This window comes from Colias eurytheme, chromosome 16 (assembly GCF_061535395.1).
Source record: "Colias eurytheme isolate Ceu_HAF_F1 chromosome 16, ilColEury1 Martin Lab GWU primary, whole genome shotgun sequence".
NCBI classification, from domain to species: domain Eukaryota; kingdom Metazoa; phylum Arthropoda; class Insecta; order Lepidoptera; family Pieridae; genus Colias; species Colias eurytheme.
Window position 1 is genome coordinate 6,209,012 of NC_142995.1, and position 21,262 is coordinate 6,230,273.

A 21,262-nucleotide genomic window follows, 5' to 3' on the forward strand; every position below is an offset into this window, starting at 1 on the left:
AAATAATGGATACTAATAACGGAGAATATTAGCAATTTAATGGGCGCGCCGTGCGTGTTCGGGATTTAATGATGGGGCGGAACCTCAATCGTAGGAAGTCCTAAGGTAAAAATCTTGTTGCAAATTTCATCAATATCGACTACATAATATGACTCAAATGCTGGAAACCTAAATCTCAAATGCTGGAAGTGGTAATAATAAATAGTCGGTAGGTTGGTAATCTAATACTTAAGTTCTTCAAAACTAACACTTACGTAGCTACCTATAAGTAACATACCTAGATACTATACTTGTTAGAAATAGTAATAAAAATTACCTTCATATTTTACCACTAATCAAAGACATTAACATAGTATTTCTATATAATATAAGTAGTAACTAATAAATCTCTTTACCTTTAGTTATGAGATATGCTCAGTTTTGACAAGGGTTCCCAACAAGCCATTAAAAGTTAAATGGGTCTTGTCTTGTTGCTTTCGATAGGTATATAATTATGATATTATTATTACATATATAATATGTAGTGTACATAGAGCAATAATCGATAGAGAATTATAAATTATTATATATTAATGGGTACCTATTTTAAACAAGACCCAGGTGGTTGTCTTGTTTAAAATACACAAATTATTATTTTTGATATCAAAACGTACATTAAAAAATCGGTTCAGTGGTTTAGGCGTAAAGAAGAGTGAGACAGAGTTACATACTTTCTCTCGCATATATAACATTGCAGTTGGTTGTAGGTACCTATGGTTGGGAGAACTGTGTTTAGCAATAAAACAGAGAACGAATTTTTTTATTCAACGAATATAATTAATCTGTTTTTAGCAGATTATATTCGTTGTATACTGCTGAAGATATGTTAACATTGCGACAATCTAATTGAGGAACCCTTTCTGCAAATTGCAATGATGGTTCATATTATTTATCTGCTTATCCTTATACTATGTGCTCTATATCATGGACATCGTCGAAGTTTGAAGGTTTTTGGGGGATAATCTATTTTAGTTTCAAACATTTTCATCAAACACCTGACTCCCTCTGTTAAATACCACTTTTTAGCCGTTTATGGTTAAACAGTGTTTACGTTCTGGCTTCGCTTGGGTTGCTCTACATGGGTATGTTTATGTAGATTACCTTCGTTGCTCGGCAAAGATCCTGGTTATCTAATGATAAATAATTTATAATGTCCGTACATATTTTTTTTAATTCAATTATTGACAAAAAATAGGTAAATAAAAAAAATAATTTCTTAGAAAATTTGTTTAGAAGAGAAAAAATACATTATTTAGATAAGTGACGTAGTAAGTAAAACCAATTTGAATAATACGATCTAGTTAACTTTTTATAATAATATAATATCTATTTCTAAATATGATATACTGATTTATGATGTTTTTTTCTTCGTAAAGAATTTAGATGGATGTTGGTTTGGATTTGAGTGTTAGCGTAATGATACCTATGATGGTGATGGTGCCAATAGCCTTCCTCTATAAACAGACTACCTATCTCACACTGCAATATTTTTTTTCAAATCTGATCCGTAGTTCTTGAAATGAGCGCTTTCAAACAAACAAACAAACTCATTAGCTTATTGATATATTTTTTTATATAGATTTGATTTTTTGTTGTTGTTACGATACAGACACATTGATCAGTGAAATACCTATAGTCTGCCTCTTATACCTATCTCTCCAACAATATTTCTATTTCTGTGCGCATATTTGTCACTGATTCCTTCCAAAACGGCTAGACTGATTTTATTAAAAAACATTAAGGCAATTCGATTTGATTCGGTTCAAATTTACAATATGAACGCGAGCGAAGCTTTCGGCAAAAGTTATACTTTTATATTTGTCTCCAATCTCCATCGCAATTACTTATTGTTCTCTTGTTGCAGCAGCAAGACAACAAGTTAGGTAATTATTCTGAATAAAAAAAAAACTAAATAAATAAAACCTATAGTCTTAAGAATCTTTCTAACCATGTCTTTTAATACGTGTATCAATACATATACTCACAAAATTTAAAATCAACCTAAATAATACAACGAATTAATAAACTTATAGTTATTACATTTAAATATAATTTGTTTTATTTAGAAGCCGTGTAGACAATAAGTTTGATCGACATATTCCAAACAAAGGCAGACGCTAGTCTCTTCATATGTACAGATAAACTCTGGTAAATCTCCTCATTTTAATCAAATCCCCTGTCTCAGACCCCTATCACAAGTCGGTGAGACACTAGAGATCTGATATATGGGGGTTCTTTTATCAATCTTGATATGAATACTAATTTATAGCTAGAAGTTAAATGCATTATTTTAAAGTTGTACTTAAATTCTGTACTTACCTTATGCATATTCCTATAAATTCAAGCTAAAAAGTGAAGTCCCATATGTCCCCTAGTGGGGTAAGGGGCAGATGCATTATACATCTGTTTCACTGATCGATTTTCTTTAAGGACAAGTAGGTGATCAGCCTTCTGTGTCCTACCAGACCGAGATATTTTTTTTTCGTCTCCACCGGGAATCGAAGTCAGGACCCCTCGGTGCTACGCTCACGCGTCAACCACTGTACCAAGGAGGCGGTCAATTTAAGCTAAACTGTATGCTAAGTTGCCCCCTCTCACAAAAAAAAATCATTGATAAATATGAACATATTTTTGTTTTAATTACTGGGTTACATGTTTGATTAGGCTGTAGGCAAAGATCCATTTATCCAAGTAATATATAAACATTTTAAAATACAAAAATACTATCTATATAATATAGTGTGTATTTAGGGAGACAATATAAAAACAAAAGCTGTAAAGCTATTAGAGTCACTAGCAAAAGCTTTGAAAAACTAAAAGCGCTTTTATTGAAACTTGTAGATAGTTTTGTTGGATAAGACTTAGTTTACACTTATCAGTTGTTGGAAACTTTAATTTGATGTTGTTAAGGTTTCGTGTTGATATTACATACGTTATGTTGGTTAATAGAATTACACGTATACCTAAGTATTACGTTAAGTATACCTAATTACTTTCATGTCTGTGAGAAATTATGAAATGTGCCGCAGGTATCTTTATTAGGTAATACTGTTTTAAATTACTAATTTGGAATGTCACACAATATCATGAGACTATTGGGGAACATTATTTTATGTTGTTGAAATCAAGCTTTTCTTATTCCCTCAGCTACTTCTTTTAATATCTATTAAATATGGAATGAAGTTTATTTCTGGAATGGATTTTACATACAATATAATGACAATAACATGCATAACAAAAGTAAAATAAATGTTAACTGCTTAAACGAAGACTGACACAAAAGTTTTTCACCAGTTGTTCACCAAAAGTTGTTTGTGTACCTACTCGTCACGTTATCACATGACAGATGTTCCACATGTATGTTTATCTCCAATTTCAGCCTTTTACCCACAAAAGGAAGTTAGCGTTTTCTTCTAAAATTTTCATATTTCAGTCTGTATTACACAGATAAGATATATTATTTTACATATTATTTAACGTATTGATATTCTATCTATTTAAGTAAGGATAAAAAATCCAGAGACAACGGCGAATACTTAACTGTTTTTTTTTTTCAGAAACAGAACTTATATTTCCTTTAGAATTAATAATGTGCGATTTCGTATTTTATAAAGATTAACATTGTAATATTTCAGAATAATCCAAATCTATAAATATCACGAAACATTAGCGACACGATTCGAGTTGGAGTTGACAAAGTTTTGTTTGTTACTGTGTAATGGCCTTCCCGGATTGTAATCAAATATTATCGTTATTAAAATCTGTTTGTTTCATTCTGAATTCATCGGGATAGTATTCAAAATGCATCTCATATAAAATTTTGCTGCGTATTATTGCAATTTGTTATACCCATATTTTTACAGATAAAGGTCGAATACAAAAGGTACAATTTTATGAGGACCACCGTTGACATGATAGGTATTATATTATATGAATTATGTAAATAAAGGATTGATATCAAGATATTCCCATTGTATAAACCATAAACCTACTGCTATAAAATAACAGACATTATTTCATTTTATCACAGACGAGCGACTGATTAATTGAGGTTGACATGTTTTCACCTTCCTGAAATAAAACAACACCTCGAACATAAATTACCATTAAAAAACGGTAGAGTTTCGCGTGTCTTGAATTCAAATGAGTTTATAAAAGTAAAATAATTTTCCATATGATCTCCTCAGTAGTCTATTTATGGATACAAAATGATTGGAAAATCTGCTCAGTATAGGAGATTTAATACCTACTTTGGTATTCCACAGAGAGCTGTTAAAAGGTACAATTTTTCCAGCACTCATAAATATATAAATATATTTTTCTTTCAAGAGACAATAAGTCACAATGAATATTAAAACTATGCCGACGCACAGAAATTTATGTTCCTCGATTAATGAATCAAACAGGTAAATATGTAATACTTGTGAAATGGGTGAGGTAAACCACAGTAAGTAGTTTTTCCTGTATTAAAGTGATGAGGCGGTAAGCACTTGATAAAAATGTTAAATAAGAAAATAATTTTGTCCAGAAAATTTGAAAATATTTTGTTGTACATACTTAGTTACGTTAAAATATTTTAATTATTAGCAGTATTGACCATGGTGACCTTTGTAGTACCTTCTGAATGTTTGGTCTAAACACATTTCCAACTTAAGGGTGTTAAGGGACGTTCAATGGGTTTTCAGTCTTAATCTTGGGATCTCATTTGTGTCGCAATTCTCCAGAAGTCATCGGTTTACCGCTAATCCTCGGACTACAATAGATATCTGAACAACAATTTTAATTTACACTCTGTCCATTGTAAATAAAACTTTTATACCGTTTGCCTTAATCATTTTTTCAGTCGTGAATCAAATATTCATCTTGGAAATCTTTAATGGACTTCCAATTTTTTTTTCGCTATATTATGCATAAATAATATTCCGAAAATACGTATTATTTTAGGATATAATTATACGTTGCTTCCTTTAAAAACAACAAGAACAATGTTTTTGTAAAACATTTACCTACTGAGTAATCCTTGGAGAAAAAACAGAAAATTGAAATTCATGCGCAAAATTGTTAATGTTATGGGTTAACGAAAATGTTATGATAATCATTATTATGCGGCTTCTCATGGGTGGATGGGTTATTATTCCCTTGAGGAAGGATGAAGATTTGGGTGGCTTGAACGCAAATATTAAACTTCAGGTGAAAATGAAATACCTAACATTTATTATTAAGTTATGTCATATTGAATTATTATTAAAACCCTTATTTGAAATTTTTACTTTTTCAGCATTATCTATTCTGACAAAAGTTTTAATCGAATAGAGATCGGGATTGTTAAAGTTAAAATAAAAACATCAAGTGGTGATTTCGTTTTTGAGATAATAAACAAAAAATTGCTGTTGCAATGACGTGTTTGCATTTATTTTCTAAGTAAAATAATTATTGAATACATGCGAAAATACTACTGTAACTTTACTCGATATTCATGACACCAGCGCGATGAATTTAATTTGTCATTTTCGCAGTCACGTAAGCTCTCATATATGAGCATAAGCGGAGAAAACCCGAATCTGTGTATTGAAACACATTACCGTAATTACTTCATTTACCCCATATGAGTTATGATGATGATCATATTAATTATGAAACATTACCATAATAATCATGAATACTGCATAGATTGTTAAGTAAATTTATAAGACTGATAAATGTCTTACTAAACTAAGATAAAGGGTGTCATATCGGAAAATCCAAGACTTGGCATGCGATGCAGTTCTACGCTGATACGGCGCCAATTTAATATGTGAGCAATAACCTTAACGGTTAGTAGCTTCAATTTATATTAAAATCTTCTTTGTCGTCATTTGTTCTTTATAATCAAATAATTTCGGTCAAATATGTGAAGGAAAAAAAAAACATTACTATAAAAAGAGCATTGCGGATATTTAATTACCTACAATTCGACAGCAAAAACTATATTGGTACTAGTTTAAACAAAAACAAAAGGGAACAGTGGGAAGTAAACATAAAGCTAATAAATGTCTAGTTGTGAAAAATCTGTTAGGTCTAAAAATAAATCGCCAGCAATTTTATACCGGAAGGGTTGATGAAATGTAGATCGCACTGGGCAAATACTGATAACATAATTCATAAAGTTCCATAAAGTCATAATAATATACCATAATCTCGTTACGTAATATTTTAGCGAAGCGGTGGTATTCTTTCATAAAAGTGGCTTCTGAATTTTACGACCCGATAAAGTTTTGGCATTGAGTGCGCGTGAAAATAACCGAATTAGGAAGTTCGAATCAACTATCGATTATAGTCTTGTTGGTAAACATTTGGGGTTATTTTTACATTTTCTGCATAATAGTCTCGCCAACCTTATTAGACATAAGAATTTTACTATTGATACTGACTATTTATACTCTAAGCACGCACAACATTTTGTTTGATTGATTAATTCATCATTATTCGTTTAAACGTACTAATCTCAGGAGCTACCGGTACAGATTGAATAATTGTGTTTGTGTTATTATTCCATTCATCGAGAAAAGCTCTATAACGTGACGCTACAACCAATGAGAGAAGATACATAGCAAAGAAATAGGTGAAAACTGGGAAACAATATTATTTTTGAGAGCAGACGAAGATCTGTGATTAGACTATTTTTGTTTACAGTTGCCCGTTTTAAGGCTAAGTTACAATTTACAATTCTCAACTAAATCAGTGGTGTTAAGAATTTATGTCAATTTATCAAAGTCAATGTTCAATAAATTTCGGTAGACGCCAAAGTAAATCAGATCACTCACTACACAGTAGTCAACTTGAATATATTGTAAACACTTGATGTTACCGAGGCACATTCTGTATTGTGTTTATTCGTACGTGAAATAAACGTATATATAAAATTATCATGTGTGACGTGGTAATTGGTAGCGTTGTGGTCATTGTCATGGCTAATGTATGTTTTCAATGGTGACAGACTGTGAGTCCCTTAAGAAACGCTTAACTATTCCAGTCGAAAGCGTGGTTCGGTCGAAGCAGGTCGCTCCCATGCCTTCCCGTCTCGGCTCCATAAAAAATTGGTTAATAACTCTAGAATATTAAAGTGATCATAATTTATTTCATGTTTCAATTCCTGGTAGTTGTGAATATTTTATTCGAATTTGAGAAAAGGTACGTACAACTTATCGTTTCAACTTTTGTTTATATTTGTTTGTTTTCTTTCAGATGTAGGCGGGTTGTTTGAATAATTTTTAATATTTTGCAGTTGATAAAATGTACAGACCTATAATATAAATATTAGAAACATTATTAATAAAGGTACTTTGTTAGGAACACTGTTATGTCACAATTTTTTTTAAACAATAAATTTAATGGTACTTAATAAAATTTAACAAGCATTGTTTTATAATGAAATATTAGGTACTCTATTCTTTAGTTATTTTTTTTTATTTAAGAAAAGTCTTTTTACGTTAACGCTAACGTTCTTTGCAAAGAAAAATCTTTTAAAGTATTTGGTATAAAAGTTACAAATCAATTAGCGATTAAATTGTATATATGCCAAACTAGCTGCCCTAGAAGCTGTTGTTCAGGCTCTACTGCCTCGACTTTTACGTTATTTCTCTCCGTAAGAACATTCCCAGTACAAAAACGTAAAAATATTCCCGAATTCGTCGAGCCGTTCTCGAGTTTCGATACCCATTTGCGATTTTGCTTAGCAACCCATTTGGCGATTCATTTTTGTTATAAAGATGATATTTCGTTCGTTATTATGCTAACTTTAGTACTGCCCAGTATGTTCGGATTGAATCTTTATTTTTTATAGATCAATCACATTTTATTAATATTTCTTTTTTATCATTGGTTCTTTCTTCATTGGTTACTTTCAGTTTTTACTTTTTAGCTTATATTCATAATATCATTCATAATATGCTAAACTTACATAAAATTAAAAATACATAAGTATAACAAGGACAAAGTATAGAAATTTGAGTGATTACATTTTAATTACAGAGATGACGAAATATTCAACAGTGAAAATATTTTTGAGATCTTTTAAAAAACAACCTGAAGAGCAGAACATTATTATTACTTATTAGTATAGATTAGCATTGTTAGATACGCCTACAATGACACCTTCACATAGTACAAATGAAATTCATACAACAAAATCCAATACAGAACAACTAAACCACAAAGTAAAACCTATAAAGATACACAAGCTGAAAAGCTAAGCCTAATATAATCAGTTGAACGGAAGTATTCTAGTTTCACGTCCCTCCAGAGAAATCGGTGTCGTTATTGCGGATTAAACAACTGAGGCGAAGGATTTTATCTGCTGCATCGATGTTTGCTAATGTAAAAATGTTGATAAAAATAGATAATATACGTCTCTTAAAAATAACTTTATATTTTATACTCTAGTGTATAATTTTATGAGAATATAGCCTTATTAAAAAACTAGCGGTCCGCCCCGGCTTCGCCCGTGGAACATGTTTACGTTTAATTCAATAAAAAAAGAATTATCGAAATCGGTTCAGCCGTTCTCGAGTTATGCGCTTACCAACACATTTTGCGATTCATTTTTTTATATAAGATTGAAACGTCTTGGTGCGGTCGCTGAAAAATGGAAATAATTCAGTATGAATAATACCTATAATGAATGTTTTAAATCCCTTTAATGTATTTTTCATTTATTTTGAAAAATGTATTTTATTAAGAAAGCTATTTGAAAAGTTTTTGTTTTAAATAGCTACAGTGTCTACGCACTACCATACGCCTACTTACAGCATGTGGAAACAAAAAAGCTCAGTCGAATTTTAGTCAAAAATCACTCCTTAACGTTTTTTAGGTACGTTTGATTGGATCACAAGATTTAAATTTAGTGATTTATTAATATGAATATTGAATACCTTTAAACATCCTAGCATCTACAGTATTTAAAGTCTTGCTTCAAACTATTTGCAGCGAACATAAACAATTTTAGCTAATGGCGTAAACTTATGCAGATGTAGTACACCATTCCATCACCTGAGCATCGTTGAATAATCTTGAGCTAATAATATTATAAATTCTATTTTGATACAGTGCTAATTTTATAAATTTAAACTAAACTTATCTTAAATAAACCTTTCGGTCATAACTCAAACATTTATTTATTCAATTAGACTCCTTCTAGGAGCACTTTTAAATCCACATAACATAGGTATTTTTACCATTTACCGTATGCATGCATTTAAAAATTTCTTTTTTAAAAACGATATATCACATTATTATGTTTATTTCATCTATTTACGTTTAACAAATATTTATCTCGGAAAATGACATGTTTGTATTTATGGACCCGGACGGAACAAAATATTATTGCTATGTTTATTTTGCTCTATTTAACACGTAGGTATATAAATTTATTTGATACTAGCTTTCCGCCCGCGGCTTCGCCCGCGTTTTCAAAGAAAAACCCGTTCCCGTAGGATTTCCGGGATAAAACCTATCCTATGTCCTTTCTCGGGTATCAAAATATCTCTATACCAAATTTCATGAAAATTGGTTCAGTAGTTAAGGCGTGATTGAGTAACAGACAGACAGACAGAGTTACTTTCGCATTTATAATATTAGTATGGATTAGCTCATTGTGACGTCTTGTTCCTTCGACTTTACATAAGAGAGCTTATATATGATATGAAAATAATAATTCATGAAAATTTGCATAAAAATTGTAGGTACAACATTACTTTCAGCATCATTCAAAAATGCCTTGAGGCTCTTTAAACTCTTCCAAATTGAGAGAGCTTCCTTTTTGGGAATGAAAAAAGATTGTTTATCACCGGAATCGAACATTTCATACTATTCAACTTATTATATCTCGAATAAATTGTTTTTTCATACATTTTTCATATTAAAAACGGCACCTGATTACATGTTAAGTCGAAACAATGAAAACTTGATTAAAATTGCATACATGCAAATTTTGATTACGGAATAAGAATATTTTTTACAAATCTCGTAGTTTTAAAAGCGAGTTATAAGCGTTGTTTTCATCTCAAGATGAGGTTGGCTCACATTCAATGCAGTTTCATCTAAAAATCGATTTTAGTTGTAAACGTGATGTCGGTTCATTGTTACTACTTTAATCTCTATGGGCCCTGTGTTGATAAATAATATCTACGTTTTCATATTTTTACACTGGTATAATTATTACGAAGCTAAAGTACGAAACTTAATGGTTAGTACAAAACCTCAATTTCTATGAAAAAAAAAACATTGTTCTGGTTAAGGACGTCTATCGATTTTTGAAAATCTTTAACACAATTTATATTTATTATCTAGTTATTTAAAAAAATCTTACTTCTTATGACAGTAAATTAATTGTGCTTAAGATAATAAGCTTCATTTATTTTAGAAAATAGGTACGTGTTATAAGAATGAATATCTACTATTAATACTACATATTATAAAGGCGAAAGTTTGTATGGATGTATGGATGTTTGTTACTCTTTCACGTAAAAACTACTGAACTAATTACAATGAAATTTAGCACACATATAGAAGGTAACTTGGACTAACACATAGGATAAGTTTTATCCCGGAAATCCCACGGGAACTGGAACTATGCGGGTTTTCCTTTGAAAACGCGGGCGAAGCCGCGGGCGGAGATCTAGTACTCAATAATTAACGAACCTAGTTTAAACTTTAGCACTGACTCCCTCAGAGCATTTCAGTATTAGTATTTCCTTTAACTGGTAACACAGACATCGAACAAATAGTCAGTATCTTATACAATCTATTAAATAAACTTGCCTTAGGAACCAACATTACCAACGAGAACTTATGTATTTATCCTCAAAATAGAACTTTGATGAAGCAAGTTGTAGGATTGTAGCTGAGCAAACGATAATAAGTTTTTCTTTGAATTCCTTCAGATGATCAATGAAATAAATGAACTGATGTATGATTTTGTTTTGTGATTGCTTTAAGTGTAATTTCTGCAAAAATGAGATAGTGGGTGTAAAGGCAGCTGGTAGCGTTGGCATATTTTGAGCCCAAAAAAGGAAAACTTTTTCATTTTACCGTGACGTACAGAAACTGTACAAAAAGAAAGTTCGAAAACATCTGATTCATACATTTTTGCAATCACGTGTTGAAGAAAAAATGTATATTTACGAATAATAATTGAATATGAGCAGGAAAATTGAACGACAAAATAATAAAGCAATCACGTTTGAATCATCAAACACAACTTAAACGAAGCCATTTATATGATAATGCATATCGTTGAAATTTATAAAAAATAATCACTAATTTTGCAATGGTTTTTCGAGTTATGATATTAATATGCAAAAATAATAAGTTTACCCATAAACAATTATGGACTTTTGTTAGTTTGTTAATTAATTAAATAATGAAAATATTAAAATATAATACTACGCCATCAATATGTTTTTAAGCTTTGTAGCATATATATCTACTAATATTATAAAGCTGAAGAGTTTGTTTGTTTGTTTGAACGCGCTAATCTCAGGAACTACTGGTCCAATTTGAAAAATTCTTTCGGTGTTTGATAGCCCATTCATCGAATGCTATATCATCACGTTAAGACCAACAGGAGCAAAGCCACGCGGGTGAAACCGCGGAGCGCAGCTAGTATCAAATAAGTCTGCTCTAACGATGTAACGATAAGAATAAAATAAAAAAATATGACAATCTATTTTTAATATTGAAGATAGCACTTTTAAGTGGCTGAATGGTATTATTTATAGGGCACCTAAAGCTCATTATTATACCAGGTACTCTAGATTAGTTCGTAGATAATAATAACAGCTAATGAGAGTTACTATATTACTTTACATTAACTCAGCAGTATAATGTGGTGCATAATGTTAATAAAAACTTAATCGTAATGTTATAAATTGGTTCGTCAACTCTCATAAATTACATTCTAGTATTCAATTTTCTAAATTTGCCGATTATTTGGGTATTTGTTATTGATTTCATAAAGCTCTCTGTCTTTAAATTAGTTATTGTTTGAGTTATTATAAGAACTAGATTATTATCTTTAAAGTATGGATCTGAAAAAGAGGTGTATTATTTCATATAAATTAAAATAAATATGTTATCTTTGTCGGTCAGTAATAATTTTCACATCTTATTGTAGTAAAGTAGTTCTGTTATAAACTTTCAAAGTGATAAACAATCAAATCTTCCCCTATGTAATTATATTAATATACTTCACTACATAGTATAAAACAAAGTCGCTTTCCCTGTCCCTATGTCCCTATGTCCCTATGTCCCTATGTCCCTATGTCCCTTTGTACGCTTAAATCTTTGAAACTACGCAACGGATTTGGATGCGGTTTTTTTTAATAGATAGAGTGATTCAAGAGGAAGGTTTATATGTATAATAAGATCCATTAAGTAGTGGAGAAGTACTGATATTTTTGAGGTTTCTAATGTGATGTCGTAAAAAATTACATTTATTCCGCTTACATTGCAAACGCAGGCTGAACCCTACGAGTTTTATCAAAATAATGTACTAAGTATTATACGCATTGAAAAGGTCTACAGAAAAGTCCGCGATGGTATATGTCTATCTCTTATGGATAACCCACAATAACTTTTTTTTGTCATTTACTTTTTACGACAAATAATGGCTAATTTTCGAAGCGATTTTAACCAATACAGCATTAATCCTTAACCAATTAAATACCATGGATACATTGTTCATTTAATATAGATCTATATGGCCCTTTACACCGTATGATTTAAGTGAATATTTTCTAAGATATTACAGATTTAAAAATTGCGGGACGTAGCGTTTGCGGCCGCCCGGCTGTGTATTTTATACCCGTGCGATGCCGGAGCGGGCCGCTATATTTTTATACCTATACAACGTTCACAATTTTTCTGTAGTGTATTTAGTATCAGCATTGCACCCGTGCGAAGCCGGGGCGGGTCGCTAGTATTTTATAAGGGATCCGCGTAGCATTTAAGTATAAGAAATGTTTCGTTAATATGGGACTAATAAATTATAAGAAAAGGAAATGTCCATTAACTCTAGTTTAGTAGAACTTTAGTAGAACGTATAGTTATGTATTACTTTTGCGGTGCGACACTGTTTTTTTATAGCCGTTGTACAATCACAAATCCTTTACAATAAACGACATTGTAAAGGCTATTATTTTTATGTAATAGAAAAAGAAAAGAGAAGACGTGTCCCAAAGGTTTCCGGTCATTAGCGACATAGGATATTTAATTGTATTGTCAACCACATAGGGTGGGATCTAGGTGGGATTATGGGATCTGAGGATTTTGGATGACTGCAGAGATTTTGTTTCGCTTGGACAATTCTGGAACGAACGTTATCTTATTTGTATTGTTTGTTTGTTAACAATTCTTTACTATTCAGAAAATTTAAGTTTTAAAAATTAGCTTACCTTCTCGTTTAAAAATGTAAATATGAATACTGTTCGTGGCTGAAATAAATTTTGAATTTCGTGATGCCAATTTCGTCAGTTGCATCTGCGGTCGTGTGTGGACGCATGAGAGCGATAGCGGCTGTTAAATTTCCACACATAAATATGCAGTTAAGTTTCTGTTAAGATTATCATTTCGGATTTATATGTTTATAACAAACACCCATTTCTGAATAAGAAATAAGGTTAGATGAAAGGATTCTTTGTGAACATTTGCGTTACAATAATTGTTATTTTAACCCATTTACTTTGCCAAATTTAGATAACTCACTAAGAATATGAACATATATTATCTAATTTTTATTTAAAGCGCTCTATACGTTTATATAAGTTCTCTCCATCCTACTAACAAACTAACAAACAGGGTGTCTCAAAAGAAAGTTTATATTTTGTGGATGAATAAAAAAAAAAGTAAGCGGTGTATTGAAAAAATGTTTATTAATTATTAAAGTGCATAATATGGGAATTTATTTATTAAAAATAATTTCGTCCAAATGCAGTCCATTGCGTTCACGGCACTCATTTAATCGAACACTAAAAATTATTTATGACAGCTCGGCAGGTAGACGCAGTGATGGCTGCCATTTCGTGTCGGATATTTTCTTTTAAATGCACTAGAGAAGTTGTTTTTTTTGGCATACACTTTAGATTCAAGATACCCCCACAAGAAAAAGTCCATGGGAGTTAAATCAGGGCTGCGTGGAGGCCAATTTATATCACCTCTCCTAGAGATCAATTTTCCCGGAAAAATTTCATGAATTCGAGGTAAAGACATATTGGATGTGTGTGATGTAGCTTCGTCTTGCTGCAACCATGTTCTCTGGTTATAGCCAGGAAAGTTTTGCAGTGCAGGCACTAAAAACTCGTCTACCATCGCTCTGAATTTACTGTAACTGCACGCCCCCTTTCGTCTTCGAAAAAGTAAGTGCCAATAATGCCTCACTAATTTCTATTCTCGATAATTTCTTGTGGGGGTATCTTAAATCTAAAGTGTATGCCAACGAACCAACTTCTCTAGACCATTTAAAAGAAAATATCCGGCACGAAATGGCAGCCATCACTGTGTCTACCTGCCGAGCTGTCATAAATACTGTAATTTTACTGCTCGATTAAATGAGTGCCGTGAACGCAATGGACTGCATTTGGACGATAATATTTTTAAGAAATAAATTCCCATATTATGCACTTTAATAATTAATAAACATTTTTTCAATACACCGCGACCGCTTACTTTTTTTTTATTCATCCACAAAATATAAACTTTCTTTTGAGACACCCTGTATTATAAATAGAATAAAGGCTAATATCAACTAGATCTCACAGAAAATGCACAGACTGCAAATAAAATTTAAATTGAAAAAAATACAATGGATGGATAAACTTGTTGTCTATAATACTCTGAATGAATACTATTTTTACCGTTCCTGCTGGAGGTAGAGAAGTAGTTACCAACTCCGTGAATTAGAAACAATTAGCAAGGTTTCCAGTGCTGGCTCGCTTAAGCAAGATAATAATAGGTCAAGGAGGAAACATTCCGAAAACTTGTTCAAAGGACTTCGATTTGGAACCACTTACCTTTAGTGATTGCGTTTTAAGTTTCACAGTTTCTCTACAATTACGCGCCTCTGGTTATATGTACTTAAAATAAACGAAAATTCATGTCTGGTTATTTAATAAATTGCTAGCAAAACTATTTATGGAATCTGAAATAAACATATTTGTTCATTAATTGTTAATTTCAGCGAATAATAAATGACGTTCAAGATTGTGATTATAAATAAATCGAAAGACATAAACTTATAGACCGGACTCTCAGTGGAGTTTCGTTTGCAAAAATCGCGGACCTAAATCTGACTTCTGATATATATTGTATAGATCCCAGACATCCTATAGACAGATGTTGCCAACCAGTTTTGTGGTCCCCCTGCCCGCACCCCGGTAATTAAATATGGCATACAAAGAAAAAAATAAAAATTTCCAAAACATGCCGTGTGGGGTATCAAATGAAAGAGCTTATTGAGTAGATCACGAATATATAGCATACTATATACATTTCTTACACTTTCTCTAAGATTTTTTAGAAAATTTACGAAAATGGTCCATTTTTGAGTTAACTTTAAACCACTATAGATTGAAAACTCATGAATATATTTTTTAAATTATTATTTTAAATAATTAACAATAGTCCATTGTTTACGATTCAATATTTCGTACAGTGAAATAGTTGCATGGGGGAGTGGGGGGAGCATTCAAAGATGGCGAGTATATTTTCAAGTTCATATAGTATATAGTTATTTTCATCAAATCCACCACATAGCTCACTTATATTATATTACGAACTATTGAATCATAAACAATGGACTATTGTTAATTATTTAAAATAATAATTTAAAAAATATATTCATGAGTTTTCAATCTACTATAGATTGAAAACTCATGAGGTTTAAAGTTAACTCAAAAATGGACCATTTTCGTAAATTTTCTAAAAAATCTTAGAGAAAGTGTAAGAAATGTATATAGTATGCTATATATTCGTGATCTACTCAATAAGCTCTTTCATTTGATACCCCACACGGGATGTTTTGGAAATTTTTATTTTTTTCTTTGTATGCCATATTTAATTACCGGAGTGCGGGCAGGGGGACCACAAAACTGGTTGGCAACATCTGTCTATAGGATGTCTGGGATCTATACAATATATATCAAAAGTCAGATTTAGGTCCGCGATTTTTGCAAACGAACATCTCCTTGGAGCCTGCTCTATTAAGAATAATATAATAAGACATCTTTCTGTCAATAAAGTAGGTTTTGTTGGAGTTATTTAATATGGATACAGGTAAATAAGATGCTGAAATTTACGTTTGAAGTGCCCTCAGATCTTCAACACAGTAAAAGCGGGTTTCCAGAAAACAAGACCCGCAGTAATCGAACAATGTTTTCAAAAGCTGAAAAGATCGACTCATAGAATATTTATATTTGTGTGAAATATATCCCATTGAAATTATTCCCTCAAAGAAACCTGTTCCAAGAAACTTATTTTGGGATACAACTTGCGCAGACGATGAATAATAAAACCCTTCGTATTTATTATCTTCAATTACATGAGGGTTTGACTGGATCAATCAAAAGTTTTAAAATTATGTTCAATTCATTAGTATTCGCTTCGATTTATTGCACCGTGTCTACAATCTATGAATACAATAAACGTTTGTATTATGTTGTAGTTAGAAATTGTATAAAATAGAAATTCCTAGTTAAGAAATTAGATCATGAAATGGACTCGAGAGTGGACACAAATTGTTCAACCATTTTAAAGCTCTTTAAATGAAATTGGAATTTTTAACTATATGAATTGAGTAGCAACGTTACGCTTACGCTTGGAAACCTAGGGCGGTAGACAATAAGGGAGAATGTTCGAGCGGAATAATTCGTACACAATAATCTTTATGAGCGGATTTTGCATTGTCTCTCCGAAACCTTCAATATACGTTTATAAATCTTAATTGTTCTTTATGTATTATCGGTTTCTCGTTGATGGAATTTTTAAATTTTACAACAATTTAAATATAGTGTGTCTGCAATACGACCTACCATCCATTAGATATACCTACTGCTTGATTAATGAATTTGTTTTATATATACAGACGATCTGTTTACGTTGAAATCATATTTATTCCATCGTTTTAACCCTTTTAATCATATTACTAAAGAGCACCTATAATATGTACCCACCTCAAATGGACTGTTCCTAAATTTCTCGGAAGGTGAGCTTTTCCACGGTATGGCAAATTACTTGAAAACATCCCACGTATGTTACCAATATTACCAATTAGTTATTGAATGCAAAGGCACCACATGTATAGAGAACTAATTAAATTCGAGCCCAATAAAACCAAAATCGTTAACTTGATATAGTCTAAACTCTATGCTGTTATTTGTACTATTATGCAAACATTGACCTAAAATTCAATTCAGAATAATATGTCTCTGCGGTCGTCGATATTGGGTTTTCATATTTATGTTTCTGATTTAAATAAAAAATTCATGAAACATTAATTTTTATTAAATCAAAATGTTTATAAGGAAAAAGTTGCTTGATTGCATCGGTTCAGATGTGTTGAAAAAAATCACAATAGGAATCGAAAATGTATGTGATTCATGATTTATGGATGTCAATTATAATATTTTTTGTAATTATTATTAATTAATATTGTGTTTTATTATGATGATTCATAATTACACCTGTATGTCAATCATGAGCTAAAAATTGTAGGTTTGAGGAAGAATTGTGTAGTACAAAAGGCTTACATACAAGGCATTTATTTATACAGAAGGATAGAGAATTAGACAAACATGAACATTTTAGTAGGTATAAATCCTTGTGATACCTATGAATTTTATTTTTCAATTCCTTTTACGAAACTTAAACTTATATTTAGTTCAGGTTTAGGTAATAGTAACTTCAGAAGCATACTATATTACTCGTAATACAGGAATTTCAAAAGCTTCTTATTACGTTCACCTGTGTGGGTGCGAACTTAATAAGAACTAAGTAAACTAAGTACAGTAGAAACATGAAACTTAACTCGATCGTTTGTGAGCTGGACTTAGGTAACGTAATGTAGCTTAAGCTTAACTGTAAACATGAATTTTAAGGTTTTATATTAAGTAGATTCTTAGTTAAATTTCATATTTATGAATACGTCTCTACCGAACGGAATTGAAATGCATTAGGATATTTAAATTCATTGTCATCGCTTTAACTTCTGTTTTTAATTTGAAATTTTTATTGGTATTATACCTTAAAACAAAGCTTAAATTTAATATAAAATAAGTTAGACTCAAATAAATTGTACTATTTTCCTGCTCGTAAAATTTTATTTTCTGATATTTAAAGCTACTCATGGGGATTATGAGGGTATGAAAGACGTTAACATAACAATAGATTATTAATTAAAAAGAAACGAACCAGACGAATAAATTGAAAAGTAAAATGTTGGATATGTTTGAGTATTTCACAAATCAAATCGAAGTTAAGCCATAACAGCATACAATAACGGCGGCAACCTGCTGTTCACCACATTGTCAGAATTGTCCATTGTGTGGAAGCTCTAGTTTACGTACCGACTATAAAATTATATGATTCTTGTAACTCAGTTCAATATGCTCCTATCCCACCCATTTACTTAAAGAATATAAGATGAAATTTTCAAGGAATATTCCACTTGCTTTATTGTTATTCTATGAAGGTAAATGTAAATTTTCTCTCGAGCTCTGGGGGTGCATTGTGAAATTAACATGTCAGAGTTGATGAATACGGCCTATATTTGGGACAATATCACGTAAATATCAAGGGTAATGATATGGATGAAGGCAAGTGTGAAGGAAAAGCGCAAAACGAAAATTCGATTTGACGAGAATGGGCTAGCAATATTCGGGAACTTTGTTTCTATAAATTATTTTCTCGAATAAGTTCAATAACATTTTTTTTTCAAAAATGATTCTAATTTATTCGTTTAAAGAGTTTACACATTGGTTAGGCTTTTTTAAGATGGACATTTAAGTTGTTTAGGAATGAATCGAATTTGATATTTCGTTTTTTTATAGCATTTAAATACCGATACCTATACATATTATTATTTTCTGTATTATGTAAGTATAAAATTTGCATTTATGATTAAAACGTAACATTTTCATGAAAATTATTTCATAAACGGAAATAGTATGTATGAAACTTCGTCATGTAAGTTCAAACTGCATTTCTATGTTTCATCTAGTTTTAATATGACTTTAGAGTGCTTTACGTCTTTGAAACAACTAGTACGAAGATATTAAAATGCAATGTTTATTTCTAAATATATTTACTAGAAGCGAGAACTAGGTACGTCAAGTAGTTATTTATATGCAAAGTTTATAGAACTATAAATATTTAAGTTTTATTTATAATAATCATTTCTGTGATATATTTCATACTTCGGTATTTCAAAAATAGTTGTTCTGTTCAATTGCCCCATTTTCGTGTTTTTTTCTTCATAATACAAATAAATAAATAATAAAAAAGGTTCTAATGGAGAGAAGACAGGAAAATTTTGTTCCTTAATGACAAAACAGCTAAAAAATGGTCGAGCCGTTCTTGAGTTTTTGTCTATTCATTTTTATTATATTATTTTTTTCCATATTCTCTAGCTTAATGTTATAATAGAGCGTACATTTGCATCATTTTTTTCTTAAGAAAATGCTCTTAAATTATTTTTTCCAGTTCAATGAACCGATTTACGTCATTCAATAAATGAATTAAAGTTGTGTTGTCATGATTTACATAATAGTTATAGTTTTTATTATATGAGCATATAGGTACATTTGGATAACGTAATTTAAATACTGTTTTTATACTATGTATGTTGCCTTGATTATTACTTAGCCATTTCGGGAAATGGCCATTCTTTCCATAAAGGAAATTGAATGTTGTTTCGCAATGAAGTGTTCAGTAGCTACTAAGGACTATGCTTATACAATGGAGTTACATAATCCAACGAGCTTATTGCCCAACAATCTCACTCTCGCCAATTTTTCAATAGAGATTATTGCGGGCGTTCACGTTGTGACAGTTATATTATCAAGTACCACTCGTATTCAGTTACATTCCTGTAGACAGAATTAAATAAAGACCAGGAATTTAACTTATTGAGCAACAATTTTGAAGAACATATTAGTTTAATGCGAAGGAAGAGCTATTGCGAAAAACTTCTTCCAATATTTCCGTATAAAAGTTTCAAATGAAAGGGGTTTGAAACTTTTTGTATGGACGCTGGCATATCGACCCGCCGCCATTTTGATTTTTTTTCAAAATCGCGGCGCACGATTAAAGTGGTATGTATGGATAGAGGACACATAGACGAACAAAAAATGTCTCATAACATAGTACCCTAAAGCGTCACATTACCGAGATATTTGGAGGTAAATATTCACTTATGAGTACAACGACAAACACTAAAAATAGACTTATTACGTGTCTATATGCATAATATTATCTCCAAATAATCACTCCTAGGTAGATTATTATTATTACAGGAAGAAAGTAGGTATTCATTACATTACTTACATTTTTATGTAATGTATGTATGTTTTTATGTAATGAATCTACCTACTTTCTTCCAATAAACTGTTAATAATAATAATCTACCTGGGAGTGATTATTTGGAGATAATATTATGCATATAGACACGTAATAAGTCTATTTTTAGTGTTTGTCGTACTCATAAGTGAATATTTACCTCCAAATATCTCGGTAATGTGACGCTTTAGGGTACTATGTTATTAGACATTTTTTGTTTGTCTATGTATCCTCTATCCATACATACCACTTTAATCGTGCGCCGCGATTTTGAAAAAAAATCAAAATGGCGGCGGGTTTGATATGCCAGAAAGTTTCAATGCCCTTTCTATCAAATATTGACGTGCCACAAAAGGAATTTTGGAATGGATCGTTCATTTTTTGTGTCTTTGAAACGGGAGTAGTCAAAGTAAATATTCCGGTAGAACACAAACATTGAATATTTAACTATAACTCTTTGTGTGTGAACAATATATGAAATTTATTTTAGGCTATATCATGTAGTAGAATCAATCAAATCAAATAAAATCATTACAGAATAGATATGAGAATTATATTTTATGATAGGATATAGTCCTGTTAAGCTTATTTAAAATTAAAGTATGTATTAGATAAAACTACAGATATATTTTCATTACCT

General features: G+C 31.0%; 1 protein-coding gene across 1 annotated transcript in view; it reads left to right on the plus strand.

Moving 5' to 3' along the window:
* Positions 1–7,076: 7,076 nt before the first annotated feature.
* LOC149901857 (G protein-coupled receptor dmsr-1-like) overlaps positions 7,077–21,262 on the plus strand; it is a 45,549-nt gene continuing 31,363 nt past the window's right edge. Inside the window, exon 1 of the mRNA XM_090110749.1 lies at positions 7,077–7,209. The gene's annotated coding sequence lies outside the window, so the exon portion shown is untranslated. The remainder of the gene's footprint in view (positions 7,210–21,262) is intronic.